General features: G+C 41.0%; 2 protein-coding genes and 1 pseudogene across 25 annotated transcripts in view; 1 reads left to right on the top strand and 2 right to left on the bottom strand.

Moving 5' to 3' along the window:
• TSR2 (TSR2 ribosome maturation factor) overlaps nt 1-24,117 on the bottom strand; it is a 1,158,091-nt gene that overhangs the window by 626,230 nt on the left and 507,744 nt on the right. Inside the window, exon 1 of one of the 24 annotated variants that reach the window (XM_050777068.1) lies at nt 21,808-21,811. The exons of the other annotated variants lie outside the window; for them this stretch is intronic. The gene's annotated coding sequence lies outside the window, so the exon portion shown is untranslated. Of the gene's footprint in view, nt 1-21,807; nt 21,812-24,117 lie in introns of those variants that run through there. 24 annotated transcript variants of the gene reach the window in all.
• The window catches only part of HUWE1 (HECT, UBA and WWE domain containing E3 ubiquitin protein ligase 1), a 650,778-nt gene that overhangs the window by 361,916 nt on the left and 264,745 nt on the right, over nt 1-24,117 (top strand). The gene's annotated exons all lie outside the window — the stretch shown is intronic.
• Nucleotides 6,969-24,117, bottom strand: part of LOC126946760 (39S ribosomal protein L32, mitochondrial-like) — a 41,408-nt pseudogene continuing 24,259 nt past the window's right edge.

Raw genomic sequence — 24,117 nt, 5'->3', positions numbered from 1 at the left:
AAAAATTTATTGAGATAATTGTAGATTCACATTCATAGCCAGTTGCAAGAAATAATACACTTTACCCAGTTTTCTCAATAACATTTTGCAAAACCTTAATATGATATCACTACTAGAATAGTTTTTAAATTAATAGGCTTTACTTTTTGAACAGTTTTATGTTTACAGAAAAATTAAGTGGGAGGAACGAAAGGGGCGAGTGAATACAGCACCTTCAACTGAAATACCCAGGTTCTCCCATTGGGACTGATTAGGGAAATAACTGGACCCACGGAGAATGAAGAAAAGCAGGGTGGGGCGACAGCCCAACCGGGAGCAACACCCCCACACCCAGTCAAGGAAAGCGGTGAGTGATTGTGCGACCCTGGAAACCATGCTCCTCCCATGGATCTTTGCAACTCAGAAGATCCCCTTGTGAGCCCACGCTTCCAGGGCCTTGGGTCTGACACACACAGCTGAGTCTGGGCAGAGCAGCCGCTCAGGCACCCACAGACCTAGGAGCTTTACATACTCTGGCCCAGGATCTCCAACAAACATGTCTGCAACTCAGACATGAGGCAGGAGACAAGGCCGGAGGTCCCCCACATACCCCTAGGAAGGGGGCGGAATCCAGGGAGCTGAGTGGCATCTCTCTCTCTCTTTTTTTTTTTTTTTTTTTTTTTTTTTGAGACAGAGTCTCACTCTGTTGTCCAGGCTGGAGAGCAGTGGCGGCATCTCCGCTCACTGAAACCTCTGCCTCCCGGATTCGAGCGATTCTCCGGCCTCAGCCTTCTGAATAGCTGGGATTACAGGCTCCTGCCACCACACCGGCCTCATTTTTGTATTATTAGTAGGGACAGGGTTTCGCCATGTTGGCCAGGATGGTCTTGAATTCCTGACCTCAGGTGATCCACCCACCTCCGCCTCCCAAAGTGCTGGGATTACAGGCGTGAGCCACCGCACCCAGCCTGAGTGGCGTCTTTCTGGAGGCCCCACTTCCACTGCACCTCACAAGGTAAGACTCACTGGCTTGGAATTCCAGCCAGCTACTGGCAACAGGGTGGAGCCTACCTGAGACCAGACTGAACCTTCTTTTTTTTTTTTTTTTTTTTTTTTTTTTTGAGACGGAGTCTTGCTCTGCCGCCCAGGCTGGGGTGCAGTGGCCGGATCTCAGCTCACTGCAAGCTCCACCTCCCAGGTTTACGCCATTCTCCTGCCTCAGCCTCCCGAGTAGCTGGGACTACAGGCGCCCGCCACCTCACCCGGCTACTTTTTTGTATTTTTTAGTAGAGACGGGGTTTCACCGTGTTAGCCAGGATGGTCTCGATCTCCTGACCTCGTGATCCGCCCGTCTCGGCCTCCCAAAGTGCTGGGATTACAGGCTTGAGCCACCGCGCCCGGCCCAGACTGAACCTTCTTGAGGATAGGCAGGCGTCATCTCTGTTGTTTGGTCGACTCAGCTGTTCCAGCCTGTGGGCTTTGGAAAGTCCAAACGGCCCAGACAAGGAAGAGTCCCCAGAACAGAGCACCACAGCAGCGTTGCCAGATCGTGGCCAGACTGCTGCTTTATGTGGCGCCGGATCCATTCTTCTTCACTGGGTGGGACCTCCCAGCCAGGCCCTCCAGCCACATCCACCCGCACATATTAGGGACAGAACCCTGATCTCTCCCTGGGACAGAGTGCCTGAGGGAGGGGAAGGCCGCCACCTGTGTTGGTTGAATGACAGCCATTCCAGCCTGCAGGCTTTGGAGAGTCCAAATGGTCCAGAGGAGGAAGGGTACCCCCAGCAGCGCGGCACAGCAACCTTGCCAAATTGTGGCCAGACTTCCTCTTTAAGCAGGGCCCCATCCATTCCTCCTCACTGAGTGGGACCTCCCAGCCAGGCACTCCAGCCACACCCGTCCTCACGTGTTAGGCACAGAGCTCTGATTTCTCCCTGAGAGGGAGTGCCTGGGGGAGGGGAGGGCTGCCACCTGGGTTGGTTGGAGGAGGACTTAGCCCTTCCAGCCTGCGCGCTTTGGAGAGTCTAAGGTGACACGGGCAGAGGCAGTTCCCCACCACAACACAGCTGTTTTGTCAAGGTGTGGCCAGGCTGCTTCTTTAAGTGGGACCCTGATCCACTCCTCCTCGCAGGGCAGGTCCTCCCAGCCGGGTCCTCCTAGATGGGGCATCTGGCCACCCCCACTCACGTTCTACAGGGCCAACAGAGCTCTAATTTCTCCGTGGGATGGAGTGCCTGAGGGGCAGGGCAGGCCACCACCTTGGCCGTCTGGGCTTCTCAGCTGGTCCAGTTTGTGGGCCTTCGAGAGCTCAAACCATTTGGGGACTGAAGGGATCCCCAACACAGCACAGGTGCCTTACCAAAAAGCAGCCAGACTGCTTGTTTAAGCAAGCCCCTGATCCTGTTCCTCCTGACTAGATGAGACCTCCCAACCGGGGTCTCCTGCCACCTCCTACAGGTGTGTTCGGGCTGGCAATAGGCCAGTACACTCCTGGGACAGAGCTTCCAGAGGAAGGGACAGGGTGCCATCTTTCCTGTTTCACCAGTGATACCTTCAGGTACAGGAAAAACCAAGGCAACTAGGGTCTGGAGTGGAGCCCCAGCAAACCACAGCAGCCCTGTGGAAGAGTGGGAAGACTCTAAAAAGAAAAACAAACAGAAAACAACAACAAACACAAAAATCCAATCCAAAGGTCAGCAACCTCAAAGACTGAAGGTAGATAAACCTACAAAGATGAGAATCAGTGCAAAAATACTGAAAACTCAAAAGGCCAGAGTGTCCTCTTTCCTCCAAATGACTGAAACACCTCTCCAGCAAGGGCTCAGAACTGGGCTTCTATTCAAAACAGTATTGGAAGTTCTGGCCAGGGCAATGAGGCAAGAGAAAGAAATAAAGGTATTCAGATAGGAAGAGAGGAAGTCAAACTATCTGTGTTTGCAAGTAACATGATCCTATATCTAGAAAACCCCATTGTCTCAGCCCCAAAGTTTCTTAACCTGATAAGCAACTTCAGCAAAGTCTCAGGATACAAAAATCAGTGTGCAAAAATTGCTAGCATTTCTATACACCAACAACAGGCAAGCAGAGAGTCAAATCATGAACGAACTCCCATTCACAATTGCTACGAAAAGAATAAAATACCTAGGAATACAGCCAACAAGGGAAATGAAGGACCTCTACAAGGAGAACTACAAAACACTGCTTAAGGAAATCAGAAAGGACACAAACAAGTGGGAGCTGAATGATGAAATCACATGGACACATGGTGGGGAGCAAAACACACTGGGGGCTGTCAGAGGGTGGGAAGTGAGAGGAAGGAGAGCATAAGGAAGAACAGCTAATGGATTATGGGCTTAATACTCAGGTGCTGGAATGATCTGTGCAGCAAACCACCATAACACACATTTACCTATGTAACAAACCTGCACATCCTGCACATGTACTCCTGAACTTAAAATAGAAGTTGGAAATAAAAGAAAAGAAAAATTGAGTGGAAAGTATAGAGAGTTCCCATATACCACCTCACTCTGCTTATTTTTCCTGTTATTAACATCTTGAGTTAGTGTGGTATATTTGTTAGAATTGATGAATCAATATGGATATATTATTATTAATTAAAATACATAATTTACATTAGGGTTGATTCCGTGTTGTACCTTCTATGGGTTATGACAAATGTAATGTGTAATGACATGTGTCCACCATTACAGTATCAAACCCTAAATATTACCTGTGTTTCACCTACTCTCTCCCTACTACCACTTCTGAATCTCTCTGAACCACTGACCTTTTTACTGTCTTCATAGTTTTGCCCTTTCTAGAATGTCATATAGTTGGAATCCCAGTATGTGGCCTTCTCAGATTGGCTTCCTTCACTTAGCAATCTGAAGTTAAGATTCATCCTTTTTTTTTATGGCTTTATAGCTCATTTTTTTTAGTATTGAATAATATTCCCTTGTATGAATGTACCAACAGCTTGTTTATCACTATTGAAGGACATCTTGCTTGCATCCAAGTTTTGGCAATTATGAATAAAGCTGCTATAAAAAATCTCATATGAGGGTTTTTGTATGGATGGAAGTTTAGAACTCACTAGGGTAAATACCAAAGGGTGTGATTATAGCATCATATGATAAGAGTATATTTAGTTTCATAAAAAACTGCCAAACTGTGTTCCAAAGTGGTTGTAACATTTTGCATTCCCACCAGCAATGAATGAGAGTTCCTGTTGCTTCACATCCCTAGCAGCAATTGGTGTTGTCAGTTTTTTGGATTTTAGCCTTTATAATAGGTATGTAGTGGTAATTGCAAACTAAAATAACAATCAGAAACCACTACACATGTATTAGAATTGGTCTATATGTCTGTTTTTATGTCAGTACCACACTGTTTTGATTACTGTAGCTATGCAATATGCTTGTTTTGTTCTGTTTTGTTTTCGAGACAGAGTCTGGCTCTGTCACCCAGGCTGGAGTGCAGTGGCGTGATCTTGGCTCACTGCAAGCTCCGCCTCCCAGGTTCATGCCATTCTCTTGCCTCAGCCTCCCAAGTAGCTGGGACTACAGGCACCCGCCACCATGCCCGGCTAATTTTTTTGTATTTTTAGTAGAGACAGAGTTTCACCGTGTTAGCCAAAATGGTCTTGATCTCCTGACCCTCGTGATCCACCTGCCTCGGCCTCCCAAAGTGCTGGGATTACAGGTGTGAGCCACCACGCCTGGCTGCTATGTAATATGCTTTGAAATCATGAAGTGGGAAAAATACAACTTTGTTCTTTTTTAAAAGATTGGTTAGGGTACTTGGGGTCCCTTGAAATATTAATTTCAGGATACATTTTTCTATTTCTGCAAAAAATACTATTGTGACTTTGATACTGATTGCAATAAATCTGTAGATCACTTTGTGTACTATTGACATTTTAACAATATTATTTTCCAATCCATGAACACAGTTCAGTTCAGTTTTCTTCAGCAACACTTTGTAGTATTTGTTTTGTTTTGTTTTGTTTTGTTTTTGAGACAGAGTCTCACTCTGTTGCCCAGGCTGGAGTGCAGTGGCACAATCTTGGCTCACTGCAACCTCTGCCTCCCGGGTTCAAGCTATTCTCCTGCCTCAGACTCCCAAGTAGCTGGGATTACAGGTATGCCCCACCATGCCTGGCTAATTTTTGTATTTTTAGGAGGCACAGGGTTTTGCCATGTTGGCCAGGCTAGTCTCAAACTCCTGACCTCAAGTGATCTGGTCGCCTCAGCCTCCCAAAGTGCTGGGATTACAGGTGTGAGCAACTGCGCCTGGCCTTTTCTATTCTAAATAGAATTTTAAAATTAATTTCCTTTTCAAATTGTTCATTGTTAGAGAAATGAAACTGATTTTTGTGTGTTGATTTTGTATTCTGCAACTTCACTAAATTTATTTTTTAGTTCTAACAGGTGTGTGTGTGTCTCTCTGTGTGTGTCTGTGTGTGTAATCTTTATGGTTGTCTGCATATGAGATCATATCATTAGACATAACTATTTCTTCCTTTCTAATTTGGATGCCTCTTATTTCTTTTTCTTTTCTAATTGCTCTGGCTAGAACTTCCAATACAATGTTGAATAGAAGTGATGATAGTGGGAATCCTTGTTTGTTTCTCATCTTATAGGAAATGTTTTGAATCTTCCACTGTTAAGTATGATGTTAGCTGTGGGCTTTTCATATATGGCCTTTAGTATCTTGAGGTATTTTCCTGCTATTCATTCCTAGTTTATAGAGTGTTTTTATCATAAGTGGCTGTTAAATTTTGTCAAATGTTTTTCTATGTTAGTTGAGGTGATAATGTGGACTTTTTCCATTATTCTGTTAATGTGGTTTATTACATTGATTGATTTTCATATGTTGAACCAACCTTGCATTTCAGTAATAAATCCACTTGTCATGATGTATAATTCTCTTAATGTGCTGTTGAACTCTGTTTGCTATTATTTTGTTGAATATTTTTGAATCAATTTTTTTTTTTTTTTTTTGAGACGGAGTCTCACTCTGTGGCCCAGGCTGGAGTGCAGTGGCCGGATCTCAGCTCACTGCAAGCTCCGCCTCCTGAGTTCACGCCATTCTCCTGCCTCAGCCTCCCAAGTAGCTGGGACTACAGGCGCCCACCACCTCGCCCGGCTAATTTTTTGTATTTTTTAGTAGAGACGGGGTTTCACCGTGTTAGCCAGCATGGTCTCGATCTCCTGACCTCGTGATCTGCCCATCTCGGCCTCCCAAAGTGCTGGGATTACAGGCTTGAGCCACCGTGCCCGGCCTTGAATCAATATTTATCAGAGATATTGGTCTATAGTTTTCTTGTAGTGCCTTTGTCTAGCTTTGGTATCAGGAGAATGCTAGTCTCATTAAATGAGTTTAGAAGTTTTCCATCCTCTTCAATTTTTTTTTTTTTTTTTTGGAAGAGTTTCAGGGGTATCTGTGTTCTTCTTTAAATGCTTTGTAGAATCCATGAGTGAACCCTTAGGGTCCTGAGGTTTTCTTTTGGGAGGTTTTTGATAGCTGATTCAGTGTCCTTGCTAATTACAGATTTGTTCAGATTTTCTATTTCCACATGATTCAGTTTTGGTGGGTTTGTTTTCTGGGAATTTGTCCCTTTCATCTAGGTTATCCAATTTGTTGACCTATAATTATTCACAGTAGTCTCTTAAGATCCTTTATATTTCTGTAAAATTGTTTTTTTTTCTTGCTATAAATTTTACATTTTTTATTTTTGTTCTGGAAATTTTATATTTACTTAATCCTTATATGTAATAGAAACATAATCCATTGAGCCTTTGGATAAACAAAATTTTCAGCATTTACTCATAATATATTCTTCAAATTATCCCACACAAAACTGCTTAGAAAGAATGTGTTAAACTATATTGATAATTAAAAAACAAGCACAACAACATAAAGAATCTTCCTCTATTTCAGGAGAAATGATTTACTGTGAAGCTATCCCTTTAACATCTTTGGTGTCAATTCTGGGTGAACCAAGATGGTCGCTTTCCGTCTCGTTCAATGATCCTCTTGCCCTGATCTTGTTCAGATGGTGTCTCTCCCGTGTACAGCACCACAGTCTCTATGGTGGGAGCCTTAAAAGGCCCCCCTTCTTGTTTCCCTATCTGTCCTCTGATTTCTGCAGTCTCCTTGTGCACTTTCTCATAGCAGTAGCCACAAAGGACATTTCTGTTTCAGATGACCACATTCAGGACAAACATCTGTATTGTTCTTTTTTTTTTCATTTTCTTTTTGCGACAAAGTCTCGCTCTGTCGCCCAGGCTGGAGTGCAGTGGTGCGACCTCGGCTCACTGCAACCTCCGCGTCCCGGGTTCAAGCGATTCTTCTGCCTCAGCCTCCCGAGTAGCTGGGACTACAGGCGCATGCCACCATGCCCGGCTAATTTTTTGTATTTTTAGTAGAGACGGGGTTTCACGATATTGGCCAGGCTGGTCTCGATCTCCTGACATCGTGATCTGCCCACCTTGGCCTCCCAAAGTGCTGGGATTACAGGTGTGAGCCTCCGTGCCCGCCTATACTGTTCTTAACTTTAATAAGCTTCTGAGGGTTTCTTCTCCCACACAAGTTAACTTCAATGGTGCGTCTGTTTTTGGGAGCTGCAATCCAAAAGATACTGTACAAAAGGCTGGAATTCTCATTACTTCCACTGGTATCATTTGCTGGCTCTGTAAACATGGCTGGGCCCTGTACTGCTAATGCTGGTCCCCACGGAGGACTGGGAAAGCCCGGCCGGCTCTGCGGAAGCTTCCGCAGTAGTCGCTCCCAGTAGTTTCGAAGCAGTCCCTGGGCCACAGGCCACGGTGGAACCGTAACATTGGTTTTAACCTCCACTCTTTATTTCTGATTTTAGTTATTTGGGTCTTCTCTTTTTTTTTCTTAGTTAATCTGGCTAACAATTTGTCAATTTTGTTAATCTTCTCAAAGAAGCAACTCTTGATATTCTTGATTTTCTCGATTATTTTTCTATTTACTATTTCATTTTTCTCTGCTCCATTGTTTCCTTCGTTCTTCTAGCTTTGGGTTATTTTGTTTTTATTTTTCTAGAGCCTTACAGTGTAAAGTTAGATTGTTCATTTGAGATCTTTCTTTTTTTTAGTATAAGTGATTACAGCTATAAAGTTCCCTTTCCAGTGCAGTTGCCACATCCTACAAGTTTTGGTAAGTTGTATTTTCGTTTTCTTTTTCTTTTCTTTTCTTTTTCTTTTTTTTTTTTTTTTGAGACGAAGTCTTGCTCTGTCGTCCAGGCTGGAGTGCAGTGGCGTGATCTCACTTCACTGCCACCTTCATCTCCCGGGTTCAAGCAATTCTCCTGCCTCAGCCTCCCAAGTAGCTGGGATTACAGGTGTGTGCCACCAAACCCGGCTAATTTTTGTATTCTTTGTAGAGACGGGGTTTCACCATGTTGGCCAGGCTGCTCTTGAACTCCTGACTTCAGGTGATCCGCCCACCTCAGCCTCCCAAAGTGCTGGGATTAAAGGCGAGAGCCACCGCACCTGGCCTGTATTTTCATTTTCATTCATCTCAAGATATTTCCTAATTTCCCTGGTGATTTCTTCTTTGATCCATTGGTTGTTTACAAGTGAGATGTTCAATTTCCACGTTTGGTAATTTTCCAGTTTTCCTTCTGCTGCTGATTTCTGGTTTCATTCCACTGTGATTAGAAAAGACGCCGGGCGTGGTGGCTCATGTCTGTAATCCGAGCACTTTGAGTGGCTGAGGTGGGCAGATCACTTGAGCTCAGGAGTTTGAGACCAGCCTGGCCAACATGGTGAAACCTCACCTCTCCTGAAAATACAAAAATTAGCTGGGCGTGGTGGTGCGTGCTTGTACTCCTAGCTACTCAGGAGGCTGAGACAGGAGAATCACTTGAACCCGGGAGGTGGAGGTTGCAGTGAGCTGAGATCGCGCCCCTGCACTCCAGCCTGGGGGACAGAGGGAGACCTTGTCTCAAAAAAAAAAAAAAAAGAAAGAAAGAAAAGAAAAAGAAAAAGATACTTTGTATGTTTTCAATATTTTTAGATTTATTGACTTGTTTTGTGGCTTAACATATGGTCTATCCTAGAGAATGTTCCATGTGTACTTGAGAAATATGTGTATTCTGCTATTGGTGGGTAAGTGTTCTGTTATATCTAATTGGCCTATAGTGTGTACAAGTCCTCTATTTTTTTATTGATCTTCCATATGGTTGTTTTTTCTATATGAATGTGTAGTCTTGGAGCCCCCTACTATTATTGTAGTTCTGTTTATTTCTCTGTTCAATTCTTTTTTCTTTCTTCTTTTCTTTTTTGAGACAGTATCACTCTGTCGCCCAAGCTGGAGTGCAGTGGTGCGATCTCAGCTCACTGCAACCTCTGCCTCCTGGGTTCAAGCAATTCTCTTGCCTCAACCTCCCAAGTAGCTGGGATTACAGGTGCACACCACCATGCCCAGCTAATTTTTTGTATTTTCAGGAGAGATAGGGTTTCGCCATGTTGGCCAGGCCGGTCTTGAACTCCTGACCTCAGGTAATCCACCACCTCGGCCTTCCAAAGCGCTGGGATTACAGGCGTGAGCCGCCACGCCCGGCCTTCCCCGTTCAAGTCTGTCAGTGTTTATTTTTTGTATTCAGGAGATCTGATATTTAATGAATATGTTGATAATTGTTCTACTTCTTGGTGCACTGACCATTTTATCATTATTTAATGTCCTTCTTTGTCTCTTGTAACAGTTATTGCCTTAATGTCTATTTTGCCTTATATTTGTATAGCCATCTCTCTCTGCTCTCCTTTGGTTAGTCTTTGCATGAAATACCTTTCTAAAAAAATTCATTATAGTAAGAACACAACATGAGATCTACTTTCAACAAATTTTAAGTTTACAAAATTTACAATATTGTTAACTATAGGCATGACGTTATATAACATATCTCTACAACTTATTCGTCTTGCATAACTGACACTTGATACCCATTGAATAGCAACTCCTCATTTCCCCTTTTTCCCAATCCCTGGCCACCACCATTCTATTATCTGGTTTTATGATTTTGATTATCTTAAATACCTCATCTAAGTAGAATCACACAGTATTTGTTCTATCACTGGCTTATTTTACTTAGCATAATGTCCTCAAAGTTCATTCATGTTGTCATATGTGGCAAGATTTCCTCCATTTTTAACACTGAATAATATTCCATCATAAGTGCATACCACAGTTTATTCATTCATCGATTGATGGACATTTAGGTTGTTTTCATATCTTGGTTGTGAATAATGATGTGATGAACATAGGAGTGCAAATATCTCTCCAAGTTCCTTATTTCAATTCTTTTGAATAAATAGCCAGAGATGGACTTGCTGGATTATATGGTAGTTCTGTTTTCACCGTGAGTATGTTTGTTGTGGGCTTTTCATTATGACCTTTATTACGTTGAGGTATTTTTCTTCTATTCCTAGTTTGCTGAAAGATTTCATCATGAAAATGTATTAAATTTTCTTTTTAATTTTTTAAATTTTATTTTAGATCCAGAGGGTACATGCACTTGTTTGTTACATGGGTATTACATGAGTAATAGTAGGGGTTGGGCTTCTAGTGTACCCATCACCCAAATATTGGAACTTATATCTAATAGGTAATTTTTCAACCCTCACACCCTCGCAGCCTCCCCCTTTTTGAAGTCCTCAGAGTCTATTTTCTCGATCTTTATGTCCATGTGTACCCTTTGTTTAGCTCCCATTTAATAAATGAGAAATGCAATATTTGATTTTCTGTTTCTGTGTGAGTTCACTTAGGATAATCGCCTCCACTGCATCCATGTTACTGCAAAGGAAATGATTTCATTGTTTTTTTATGATTGCATAGTATTCCATGGTGTATCTATATCACATTTTCTTTTTTTTAACATTTATTTATTTATCTTTGTATTTATTTTTTGAGATAGAGTTTCACCCGTTGCCCAGGCTGGAATGCAGTGGTGTGATCTTGGCTCACTGCAACCTCTGCCTCCTGGGTTCAAGTGATTCTCCTGCCTCAGTCTCCCAAGTAGCTGGGACTACAGGCGTGCGCCACCACACCCTACTAATTTTTGTATTTTTAGTAGAGACGGGGTTTCACTGTGTTGCCCAGGCTGGTCTCAAACTCCCGACCTCAGGTGATCCACCCACCTCGGCCTCCCAAAGTGCTAGGATTACAGGCGTGAGCCACGGCGCCCAGCCCTTAACTTTTAAGTTCAGGGGTACGTGTGCAGGTTTGTTAGATAGGTAAACTTGTGTCACAGGTGTTTGTTGTACAGATTATTTCATCACCCAGGTATTAAGCCTAGTACCCATTAGTTATTTTTCCTGGTCCTCTCCCTCCTCCCATCCTCCACCCTTCAATAGGCCGCAGTGTCTGTTGTTCCCCTCTATGTGTTCATGTGTTCTCATTTAACTCCAACTTGTAAATGAGAACATGCAGTATTTGGTTTTTTGTTCCTGTATTAGTTTGCTAAGGATGATGGCCTCCAGCTCCATCCATGTTCCTGCAAGGAACATGATCTTGTTCTTTGTTATGGTTGCATAGTATTCCATGGTGTATATGTACCACGTTTTCTTTATCCAGTCTACTATCATTGATGGGCATTTAAGTTGATTCCATGTCTTTGCTGTTGTGAATAGTGCTGCAATGAACATACATGTGCATGTGTCTTTATGATAGAATGATTTATATTCTTTTGGAAATATACCCAGTAATGGGATTTCTGGGTTTGGTTTTGTTTTGTTTTTTGTTTGTTTGTTTGGTTTGTTTTTGAGACAGTCTCGCTCTGTCACCCAGCCTGGAGTGCAGTGGCGTGATCTTGGTTCACTGCAACCTCTGACTCCTGGGTTCAAGCAATTCTCCTACCTCAGCCTCCCGAGTAGCTGGGACTATGCACCACCATGCCTGGTTAATTTTTGTATTTTTAGTAGAGACGGGGTTTCACCATGTTGGCCAGGCTGGTCTTGAACCCCTGACCTCGTGATCCTCCCACCTCGGCCTCCCAAAGTGCTGGGATTATAGGCGTGAGCCACTGCACCCGGCCAGTAGTTCTGTTTTTAGCTCTTTGAGGAATTGCCCCACTGCTTTCTACAATGGTTGAACTACTTTATACTCCCACCAACAGAATATAAGCATTTCTTTTTCTCTACAACCTTGCCAGCACCTGTTAATTTTTGACTTTTTAATAATAGCCATTCTGACTGGTGTGAGATGGTATCTCATTGTGGTTTTGATTTGCATGTCTCTAATGATCAACGATGCTAAACTTTTTTTTCACATACTTATTGGCCACATGTATGACTTCTTTTGAGAAGCGTCTGTTCATGTCCTTTGCCCACTTTTTAATGGGGTTGTTCTTCTTCTAGTAAATTTGTTTAAGTTCCTTATAGATGCTAGATAGAAGACCTTTGTTGGATGCATAATTTGGAAACATTTTCTCCCATTCTGTTAGGTTGTCTGTTTACTCTGTTACAGATAGTTTCTTTTGCTGTGCAGAAGCTTTTTAGTTTAATTAGCTCCCATTTGTAAATTTTTGCTTTTGTTGCAATTACTGTTGGTATCTTTGTCATGAAGTCTTTGCCCATTTCTATGTCCAGAATATGCCACATTTTCTTGATCTACTCCATTGTTGGTGCATGCTTAGGTTGGTTTCATGACTTTACTATTGTAAATAGTGCTGCAATAAACATACAAGTTCTGGTTGTCGGCCGGGCGCGGTGGCTCAAGCCTGTAATCCCAGCACTTTGGGAAGCCGAGATGGGCGGATCACGAGGTCAGGAGATCGAGACCATCCTGGCTAACACGGTGAAACCCCGTCTCTACTAAAAAATACAAAAAACTAGCCGGGCGAGGTGGCGGGCGCCTGTAGTCCCAGCTACTCGGGAGGCTGAGGCAGGAGAATGGTCTAAACCCGGGAGGCAGAGCTTGCAGTGAGCTGAGATCCGGCCACTGCACCCCAGCCTGGGCGACAGAGCAAGACTCTGTCTCAAAAAAAAAAAAAAAAAAAAAAAAAAAAAGTTCTGGTTGTCTTTCTAATATAATGATTTATTTTCTCTGGGGGGATACCCAGTAGGTGGGATTGCTGGCTCAAATGATAATTCTCTTTTCAGTTCTTTGAGATATCTCCACACTGTTTTCTACAGAGGTTGAACTAATTTACATTCCCACCAGCAGTGTATGAGTGTTCCTTTTTCTCTACATCCATGCCAACATGTGTTGGTTTTTAACTTTTTAATAAAAGTCTTTCTGGCTTATGTAAGATGGTATCTCAGTGTGGTTTTAATTTGCAACTTTCTTAAATGCTTTTTGTGCATCTGTTGAGATAATTATGTGATTTTTTAGCTTTTATTCTACTAATGTGGTGTATCGCATTAATTGATTTTCATCGTTAAAACATCTTTGATACATTGTTGTTGTATGGGAAGTAAAATTTAGAAATCCTTACATCCCAGGGATAAATCCCACTTGGACATGGTGTATAATCCTTTTAATGTGCTGTCTGATTCAGTTTTGTAGTATTTTATTGAGGATTTTTACGTCTATATTCATCAGAGATATTGGCCTGTTGTTTTCTTTTATGGTAATGTCTGGCTTTGTATCAGGGTAATGCTGGTCCCATAAAATGGGTTTTAAGCATTCCCTCTTCTTCATTTTTTGGAAGAGTTTGAGAAGAATTGGCATTAATTCTTCTTTAATTTTTATTAGGATTCACCAGTGAAGCCATCTAGTTCTGGGCTTTTCTTTCTTGGGAGGTTTTTTAATTACTGACTGAAAGTCCTTACTAACTATAGTTCTGCTCAGATTTTCTATTTCTTCATGCTTTAGTCTTAGTAGGTTGTACATTTGTAGGAATTTATCCATTAAATTTATCCATTAAATAAACTCTTCTTCTAGTTTATCCAGTTTTCCGGCATATAATTGTTCACAGTATTCTCTTATGATCCTTTTTATTTCTGTTGTGTTTATTTTATTTCTGTTGTAATATCTCTTTTTTCATTTATGATTTTATTTATTTGAGTCTTCAATCATGTTTAGTCAATTTTGCTTATCTTTAAAAAAATTTTTAGTTTTGTTGATTTTTTCTGTTGATTTTCTATTTTCCAGTTTGTTTATTTCTGCTCCAATTATTGTTATTTCTTTCCTTTTCCTAACTTTGGGCATAGTTTGTTCTTTTTTTTTCTAGCTCCTTGAATTGAAAGACAGGTTGTTTACTTGAGATATTTTTTCTTTTCTAATGTAAGCATTTCTTCCTATAAGCTTCTGTCTCAGTACTGCTTTGGCTACATTCCATTAGTTTGGATATGTTTTGTTCTCATTTTCATTTGACTTGTGGTACCTTCTCATTTTCTTTTTGATTTCTTTGACCTAATGGCTTTTCCAAAAGAGTGTTGTTTAATTTCCACATATTTGAAAATTTTCAGTGTTCCTTCTGCTATTGATTTCTAGTTTTATTTCACTATTATCAGAAAACTTACCTGGTATGATTTCAAACTTAAATTTGCTAAGAAATGTTTTTGGGCCGGGCGCGGTGGCTCACGCCTGTAATCCCAGCACTTTGGGAGGCCGAGGCGGGTGGATCACGAGGTCGGGAGATCGAGACCATCCTGGCTAACACGGTGAAACCCCGTCTCTACTAAAAATACAAAAAATTAGCCGGGCGTGGTGGCGGGCACCTGTAGTCCCAGCTACTCGGAGGCTGAGGCAGGAGAATGGCGTGAACCCGGGAGGCGGAGCTTGCAGTGAGCCGAGATCCGGCCACTGCATTCCAGCCTGGGCGACAAAGCGAGACTCCGTCTCAAACAAACAAACAAACAAACAAACAAAGAAATGTTTTTGACCTAACATGTGGTCTATCTTCGAGATTCTTCCATGTGCACTTAAAAAAATGTGTATTCTACTGTTGTTGGGTGGAATATTCTGTATGTGTCTCTTAGGTCCATTTGGTCTATGGTGTTATTTAAGTCCTCTCTTTCCCTATTGATCTTCTATCTGGGTGTTTTATACATTATTGAAAGTGGGATATTGAAGTGTCCTACTATTATTGTATTGCTGTCTATTTCTTCCTGTCAATGTTTGCTTTATGAAATTAAGTGAACTGATGTTGGGTGCATGTGTATTTGTAACGATGATATCTTTCTGGAAGATTAGTCTTTTTATCATTATATAATGTTCTTCTTTGTCACTTGTGACAATTTTTGACTTAAATTATTATTTGTCTGATATGAGTATTGCCACCCCTTCTTTCTTTTGTTTACCATTTGCATGAGATTTTTTTCCATGCCATTACTTTCAGCCTCTGTGTGTCCTTAAATCTAAAGCGAGTTTCTTTTAGACAGCATGTAGTTTGCTCTTTTCTTTTTTAATATGTTCAGTTACTGTATGTCTCTTCACTGGGGAGTTTAATTCATTTGCATTTAAGGTAATTATTGATAAAGAAGAATTTACAATTGCCACTTCGTTAATTGTTTTGTGTTAGTCCTATAGTTCTTTTGTCTGTCTTTTCTTCTCTTGTTGTATTCCTTTTTGTTTGTTTTATTTTTTGTATTGATATGATTTGATTCCTTTCTCTTTCTCTTTTGTGTTTCCTGTACAGGTATTTTTGTGGTTGTCATTACCTTGGAATTTATATTAAAAATTTTATAACAGCCTATTTTAAGCTGATAACAACTTCAATTCAACTGCATATATATATGCTACATTGTAACTTTTCCACCCCATACATTTTATTGTCTTATTGTCAAGATTTTCACCTATTCACATTGTGTACATTTAAACATATTTTTAGTTATTATTTTTAATATTTTAATCTTTCAACTCATACTGGAATTAAGAGTGGTTAAGCCACCATCATTACAGTAATATAATTTTCTGTATTTGTCTATATATTTACCTTTATCAATGAGTTTCATACTTTCTTATGCTATCATGTTTATGTTTAGCATCCTTTTGTTTCAACTTGAATAACTCTCTTTAGCATTTCTTGTAAGGAAGATCTGGTACTGATGAAATTTCTCAGCTTTTATTTGTGTGAGAAAGTCTTTATTTCTCCTTCGTTTTTGAAGGACTATATTGCAAGATGTAGTATTCTTGGTTGGAAGATTTTTTGGTTTTTTTTCCAACACTTTGTGTATATTATCTCATTCCTTTCTGGGCTACATAATTTCCTTTTTATTTAAACTTTTAAATTATTAATTGAAAAATTAGAACTGTATATATTTATGAGGTACAATATTATGTTATAATATATGTATACAGTGTGAAGTAATTAGATCAAGTGAATTGACGTATCCATCACCTCAAATACTTATCAATTTTTGTAGTGAGAAAATTTGAAATTTGCTCTCTTAGCAATTTTGAAATATGCAATACATTATTATTATTAACTATACTCACCATGCTGTGCAATAGATCTCAAAAAAATTTATTCCTCCTGTCTAACTGAAATTTTGTATCTGTTGACCAACATCTCTCAATTCCTCTTAACCCCTGGCCCTTGGTAACCACTATGCTGTTCTCTGCTTCTATAAGTTTGATTAACAGGTATATTAAGCTTGATTGACAGGTATATTAAGTTTTAGATTCCAAATATAAGTGAGCTCATGCAGTACTTGACTTTCTGTACCTAGCATATTTTATGTAGCATAATATCCTCCAGGTTCATCTTTTTTGTTGCAAATGGCAGGATTTCCTTCTTTTGAAATACTAAATAGTATTTCATTGTGAATGTATACATTTTCTTAATCCATTCATTTGTTGATGGACATTTAGGGTGATTCCATATCTTGGCTATTGTGAATAATGTTGCAATAAATATGGAAGTGCAGATATCTCTTTGACATACTGATTTCAAATCCTTTGGCTGTATATCCAGTAATGGGATTTCTAGATCATATGGTAGTTATATTTTTAGTTTGTAGAACGTCCACACAATTTTCCGTGATGACTCTACTAATTTACACTCCCACCAACAGCATACAAGGGTTGCCCTTTCTCTGCATCCTTGTCAACACTTGTTATTTTTTGTCTTTTTGATACTAGCCTTCCTGACAGGTGTGAGGTGATGCCTCATTCTGGTTTTAATTAACATTTACATAATGATTAATGATTTTGTTCATTTTTTCACATATCTGTTGGCCATTTGTATGCACACACATCTCTCAAGAACACATAATGATTTTCAGCGACAGTCTAGTCCAAATCTGTTTGGGATAAAAAATAAATTAACTCAGTGGAAGCATAATATTGTTAGAGTACACCCAGATTTTGTCACTACACAGAACATTTAACTTTTTTTTTTTTTTTTGAGACGGAGTTTTGCTCTTGTTGCCCAGACTGGAGTGCAGTGGCATCATCTTGGCTCACTACAACCTGCACCTCCCAGGTTCAAGCGATTCTCCTGCCTCAGCCTTCCGAGTAGCTGGGATTACAGGCATGCACCACCGCGCCCAGCTAATTTTGTATTTTTAGTAGAGACGGAGTTTCTCCATTTGGTCAGGCTGGTCTTGAACTCCCAACCTCAGGTGGGAGTTCCTTGGCCTCCCAAAGTGCTGGGATTACAGGCGTGAGCCACTGCGCTCGGTCCAAAACATTTAACATTTTAATCATAGTAGGTAATATTTTCTGAGTGCTTACTCTGCATTGGGCACTAGAATTATCTTCATTTCATAATAAAAGGAAAGTAAGGCTTCCAGGTGTCATTCACTCAGGGTCACAAAGCTAATAAATGGAATAGGAAATGGCACCAGGACTGTCTAACCACAGTCAACCCACATAACTACATCACAGAGCTGTCCTGGTTTCCACCAGTCACATTTAGATTAATAGTGATAGCACAACTTTCTCTAAGATCAGTGGGGGTACCTGAGAGACCTTAGTTTAAGTAAAAAGACTATTCTGGTAAGTTTGCTTCCACGGTGAATTGACATCATTTCCTCTGAAGACAGAAAACTTCTACCAGCTTTTATTAAAAAATTTTTTTTTTCATAAAACCATAACACTTATTTTTTTTTTTTTTTTTTTTTTTTGAGACAGAGTCTCGCTCTATCACCCAGGCTGGAGTGCAGTGGTGCAATCTTGGCTCACTGCAATCTCCGCCTCCCAGGTTCAAGTGATTCTCCTGCCTCAGCCTCCTGAGTAGCTGGGATTACAGGTGTGTGCTACTATGCCCAGCTAATTTTTGTATTTTTAGTAGAGACGGGGTTTCACCATGTTGGTCAAGCTGGTCTCGACTCCTGACCTCGTGATCCACCACCCTTGACCTCCCAAAGTGCTGGGATTACAGGTGTGAGCCACCCTGCCCAGCCAACACTCAAATTTTAGTTTTTATCAAAGTAATATATGCGCATCATTAAAAGAAATAAAATGCTACTAACGGGCACATAATAAAACCTAGCAATATCCTGTAGCACTTCTTCCCATTGCATGTCCTGCAGGAAACGACTTTCAACACTTTTAGCTGTTTCTTCAGAATTTACCATTCCCAAATCCCTTCTCCTTTGCCACCTCCAATTCAGAGGCTAAACAACCAGCTGTTTGCTTTCTTAGCTTCCTTTGTAGCTAAGGATGGCTGTATTATCCAGCTGTAGCCAATGAGATGTTTGCTGGGGGCCTTTTACTTCCTGAACAAAGACACTTACACAGCTAATGCCATCCCCTTCCTTATTTCTGCTTTGAATATAGTCGTGCTGTCTGGAGCTGTAACAACCATCTTGTGACCATGTAGGGATTAGCATGAGGATGAAGACAACATGTTAAGGAAGAAAGTCAGAAAGAGCCTGATTTCTTGATAACATCATTGAGCAGCTGAACCCATGCCACCCTTCCTGTTAACTGAAAAATAAATAAATAGATAAATAAATAGGGCCATATGTGTTTAAGACACTGTCAGTTGGGTGTTTTTTGTTTGTTTGTTTGTTTGTTTTTACTTATGGCTGAAAGGAGTTTTAAGTGATGGACCACCATGATTCTTCATAATATTATTCATAATACACTTATATTACTATTTTTATAACTTAGCAATTTGAGACATTATCTTTTGACATCTCCTTATGGTACAAGAGGATTTATCTCTTTTTTATCCCCTATTTTCCCTCCATTTACTCTTTTACTAGGTTTATATTCCAATTCCTAGTAAATCAGTAGTCACTACAAAGTCAAGACATGTGGTGTAATTACCTTTAAATTTTTGTTAATGTTTCTGGTTTTAATAATTGCTTGATTTTTTTCCACTTGAATGTGCCTAGCCTTTGTTTTTCACATTTGCTTCATCAGTTCATTTATAAACCTATGAGCATATTTTTTCATAAATGTGCAAACATATCAGCCCATTGATTTAAGAAGAACACAATAAAATGCTGACTTGGAGCTCTGTGTAAGGGGAAGGTGCTTGTCAAGTCTACTATTGGACTTCTCTTTAAGGTGACTGGATGGAGACTTGCACAATCTGCCAGAGGACCACTAAATACAGAATGTGGAGGTCATTGCCCTGGGACTGTTTGATTTCTTTGGTGAACTCTCTGATATTTTGCTGGAGCGTAGATACTTGGCTCTTGTGATTTCTACCCATGAAGTAAGAGGAAGGTGGAGGGAGATCAACTGTTCCAATTCACACTTTCAATTATCCTCTGGTTGAGCCTTTATGTCTTGCTCCCACCATCAGGATACCTTTACTGCGCCTCTCCAGGATTTGGCAGGGTAGATGAGCTCTCTCCCAGTGATCTCTTCCCACATGTGGACTCTGCTCATTCCTTCCCCTGCCCTGCTTTCTCCGTTACCACCCCTCCCACCCCTTTCTGCTTGCCAGAAAGTTATTGAAATCTCTTCACCACTGATAGGAACTCCTCCAGCTTTCTTTGGAGTTGTGAGTTTATACATTTGATTCCTTTACTCTTAATTTTTAGGATCTTGAGAGTTAGAGGAGATACATGCATTCAATCTTCTTGAATGGAAACCCAAATCTGCCACAGACTATTTGCATATGTCAGGTCTGTAGAGCAACATCTGTAAACCACTGACAATGGAAACAGCATGTGTTTGGGAATCTTATGGATTTGAGTTTGAATTCTTACTCTCTGACCTCTTTACTCAACTCACTTGTATCCATGGACCTTAATGTCCTCCTTTGTAAAGTGAGAATAATAATGTCTAATAATAATGTCTACTTGCTGGAGTTCTGGGAAGATTTCTGCAGATACTATATATAAAGCATTCAACAAAGGACATGGTAGATGTAGGTTTCAAAAAAACAGAAGTGATCATTTTTTAATGGAAGCAAGTGATTGGAAAGATTTAAATCAAGTTTTGTGAGGGGTGGGGGGCTTGGATGCCAGGATTTTACTATTCTTGACATTGAGGAGCCTTGGCAGACTTCTGAGCTAGAGAATGACTTGGTCCCAAATAATTTTTTGGATTTTTCCCTCATCTGGTCTAAGGAGGAAGCAAGAAGCCCTTGGCCCAGCAGCTCTTGGGTTAAAGTCTTCATCTGCATCTGAGTTATTTGTAAGTGTTGTCATAGCAACCAGTTTGGCAATTGAGCCAGTGCTGCAAGCTCCTGACAGTCTGGAGTGGAGGGCAGTGAAAAAAGATGGAAGATTCAGAACTGGAGTTATCTGTAACTAGCATCTCACTTTTTTTATTTATCTGAAGCTTCCAGGTTAAGATGAGGGTGAGAGTCCTTCAGGGAACGTTATTGGATGTTAGAGACTCTCCTGTCCAATCAGGAGATTAGAGATATTTCTGATGTGAAAATAAGCTCTGAGAGGTCCAGCAGCTGACTCAAGGGCACAACAAAGTAGGAATGGAGACAGGACTAGACTTTTAAAAAAGGACTTAGGGTCACGGAACTGAAGCAAAATAAACCGGGAGGGGACCTTTGGAAATGTTTCGTCCACCTCCCCACCAACACACACATGCCTTTTTGTGTTGTTCATATGAAGAACCTGGACCCAGAGTGGTTCAGAACAGACTCAGCTTCACACAGCAATTCTGGTGGTGACTTGGGATCAAAACCCAGAGGACTCGGGCCTCACAGACCTGGGTATTTCCTGAGGAAGTGGCAGTCTAGGAGTCATGGTCCAGAGAAGCCCCTCTCTGCTGACTGCCAAGACAGGGCCTCCCAGGGTAACATTGATTTGACTGCCTTGGCTTCTGACTGCGTTGGTCTTTGAGCTCCTCAAATCCAACATGCAAGTGTCCAGGTCACATTTCCCCTCACCCATGCACTCCTTTGTCTGCATGTATGTGTGTCCTCCTGCCTGTGGCATTGCTGTTGCCCAAATGGCAGCCCAGCCCCACCCCACCCCGGACCAAGCACACCTGCCACATGCTTCCCATCCATATTGCCTACAGGGCTAGACATTTCTTGAACATTCTCTTATATAATTCATTCCTCACAATTATCATTCTCCATCTCCCAGTTTAGCAGGTGGAAACCTAAAGGACCAGAGAAAGATAGTGACTGGCCCAAAGTCACACAGTGAGTCTTAGCCCGAATCCCTCCTCCTCCTAATGATCCTCCTCATTTTATATGTTTCTGCCCATTCTATCCCACACTGATTTCTCAGTGCTCAGAGTTCCTCTGGCACTTATTTTTGTCTTAATCACCCCCTTAAACTTGTGCAATTTCCTCTGTGTTCTCTGCCTTATGTGTAGCCTAAAATCCTCCTGTTTCCTCATAGCAAATCCACCAAGTCTAGTTGACCTTCTCTGTTCTGCCTTTCAAATCCACCTTCTTTCCTCATCCTCTGCCACTATCCTGTTTCAGTCTCAAAACCCCTCAAATGAACAACCTCAAGTCCACTCTCTAGCCCCCTGCTTCCAGAGTGGCCATTCACTGCATGAATTCAGGTGCATAAATGGTTCGGTGATGAATGAAATTTGGATTCAGCTCTGTGATTGTGCATTGTTGCTTAAGAGAGCCTGCTTGACATCACTTGTTGCCTGCTAGTTTTCCCTCTGCTCCAGGATGTGAATTCTCTAGGAGGGGGTTTGGGTCAGTTAATTCAGAGTAATGTGACCCAACAGTCCAAGTTAGATCTAGTAAGATCTTGAGCAATGAGGTGTGGTGGAAGAAAAGGCATACAGGATGGAAATTGAGAGGGCTTATGAAGTAGGTGCTATTGTTTCCTCCCGCCCTTATAGGTAAGGAAACTGAGGCCCAGGGAGACAGTTCTAAGAGGAAAGTTTATAACAGTGAACCATACATGAAGAAAAAAGAAACATCTCAAATAAACAACCTAACCTTACACCACAAGGAACTAGAAGAGCAAACTAATTCCAAGGTTAGCATAAGGAAGGAAATAACAAAGATCAGGGGATAAAGGAAATAGAGCCTAGAAAAGCAATAGAAAAAAATCAATACAACTAATAATTAGTTTTTTGAAAATACAAATAAAATCAAATCTTTAGCTAGACGAAGAAAAAACAAAGGAGACTGGGTGTGGTGGATCACGCCTGTAATCCCAGCAATTTGGAAGGCGGAGGTGGGCAGATCACCTGAGGTCAGGAGTTCGAGACCAGCCTAACCAACATGGTGAAACCCCATCTCTACTAAAAATACAAAATTTGCTGGGCATGGTGGTGCATGCTTGTAGTCCCAGCTACTTGGGAGGCTGAGGCAGGAGAATCACTTGAACTGGGCAGGTGGAGGTTGTGGTGAGCCGAGGTCGCGCCATTGTACTCCAGCCTGAGAAACAAGAGTGAAACTCCGTCTCAAAAAAAAAAAAGAAAAAGAAAAAGAAAAAAAAACAGAAAGAATATACATATAAAATCAGAAATGAAAGAGGAAACGTTACAACTGATACCAAAGAAATATAATGGATCATAAGAGACTTCTGTGCACAATTATATGCCAACAATTTGGATAACCTAGAAGAAATTGATAAATTTCTACAAACATACAACCTATTAAAACTGGGCTGTGAAAAAGTAGAAAATCTGAACAGACCAATAACAAGTAAGGCAACTGAATCAGTAATCAAAAATCTCCCAAAGAAGAAAAACCCCGGATCTGATTGCTTCACTGGTGAATTCTACCAAACATTTAAAGAATAATTAATACCAATTCTTCTCAAACTCTTCCAAAAAATGGAGGAGGAGGAAACACTTCCTAACCCTTTAACAAGACTAGCATTATCCTGGTACCAAAACCAGACAAAGACACCTTAAGAAAAGAAAACTGACCGGGCACAGTGGCTCACACCTGTAATCTCAGCACTTTGGGAGGCCGAGGCAGGTGAATCACCAGAAGTCAGGAGTTTGAGACCAGCCTGGCCAACATGGTGAAACCCCGTCTCTACTAAAAATACAAAAATTAGCCGGGCATGGTGGTGTGCCTGTAATCCCAACACTATGGGAGGCTGAGGCGGGCAGATTACAGGTCAGGAGATAGAGACCACCCTGGCCAACATGGCGAAATCTCGTCTCTACTAAAAAATACAAAAATTAGCTGAGCGTGGTGGTGGGTGCCTATAGTCCCAGCTATTCTGGAGGCTGAGGCAGGAAAATCACTTGAACCCAGTAGGCAGAGGTTGCAGTGAGCCGAGATCGTGCCACTGCACTCCAGCCTGGCAACAGAGTGAGACTCCAAAAAAAAAAAAAAAAAAAGACAAATACTGCATGGTCTGATTTATATGTGTAATCTAAAAAAGATGAACTTGTAGAAAAAGAGTGCAGAAGTATAGTACCAGGGACCAGGGACCAGGAGCTAAGGGAACCAGGGAGATGTTGGTGAAAGGATGTAAACTTTCAGTTAAAGATGAATAAGTTCTGGGGACCTAATGCACACAACCTGATGACTACAGTTAATAATGATGTATCATATACTTGAAATTTTCTAGGAGAGTAAATGTTAAGTATTTTTTACCACAAAAAATAACTATGTGAGGTCATAGATATGTTATTAGCTTGATCATGATAATCATTTCACTTTGTATATGTTCATCAAAACATCACATTGTGCATCTTTATATATATAATAAAAATTAATAAATGGATGAATGAATGAATTGACTTAAAATTTTAAGAAAAAGAAAATTTAGGGCCAGGTGCAGTGGCCCACTCCTGTAATCCCAGCAATTTGGGAGGCCAAGGCGGGCGGGTCACTTGAGGTCAGGAGTT

The sequence above is a fragment of the Macaca thibetana genome, chromosome X (assembly GCF_024542745.1).
Source record: "Macaca thibetana thibetana isolate TM-01 chromosome X, ASM2454274v1, whole genome shotgun sequence".
NCBI lineage: Eukaryota > Metazoa > Chordata > Mammalia > Primates > Cercopithecidae > Macaca > Macaca thibetana.
Note: the sequence above shows the minus strand (reverse complement) of the source record. Positions and strands in the feature narration are given on the sequence as shown.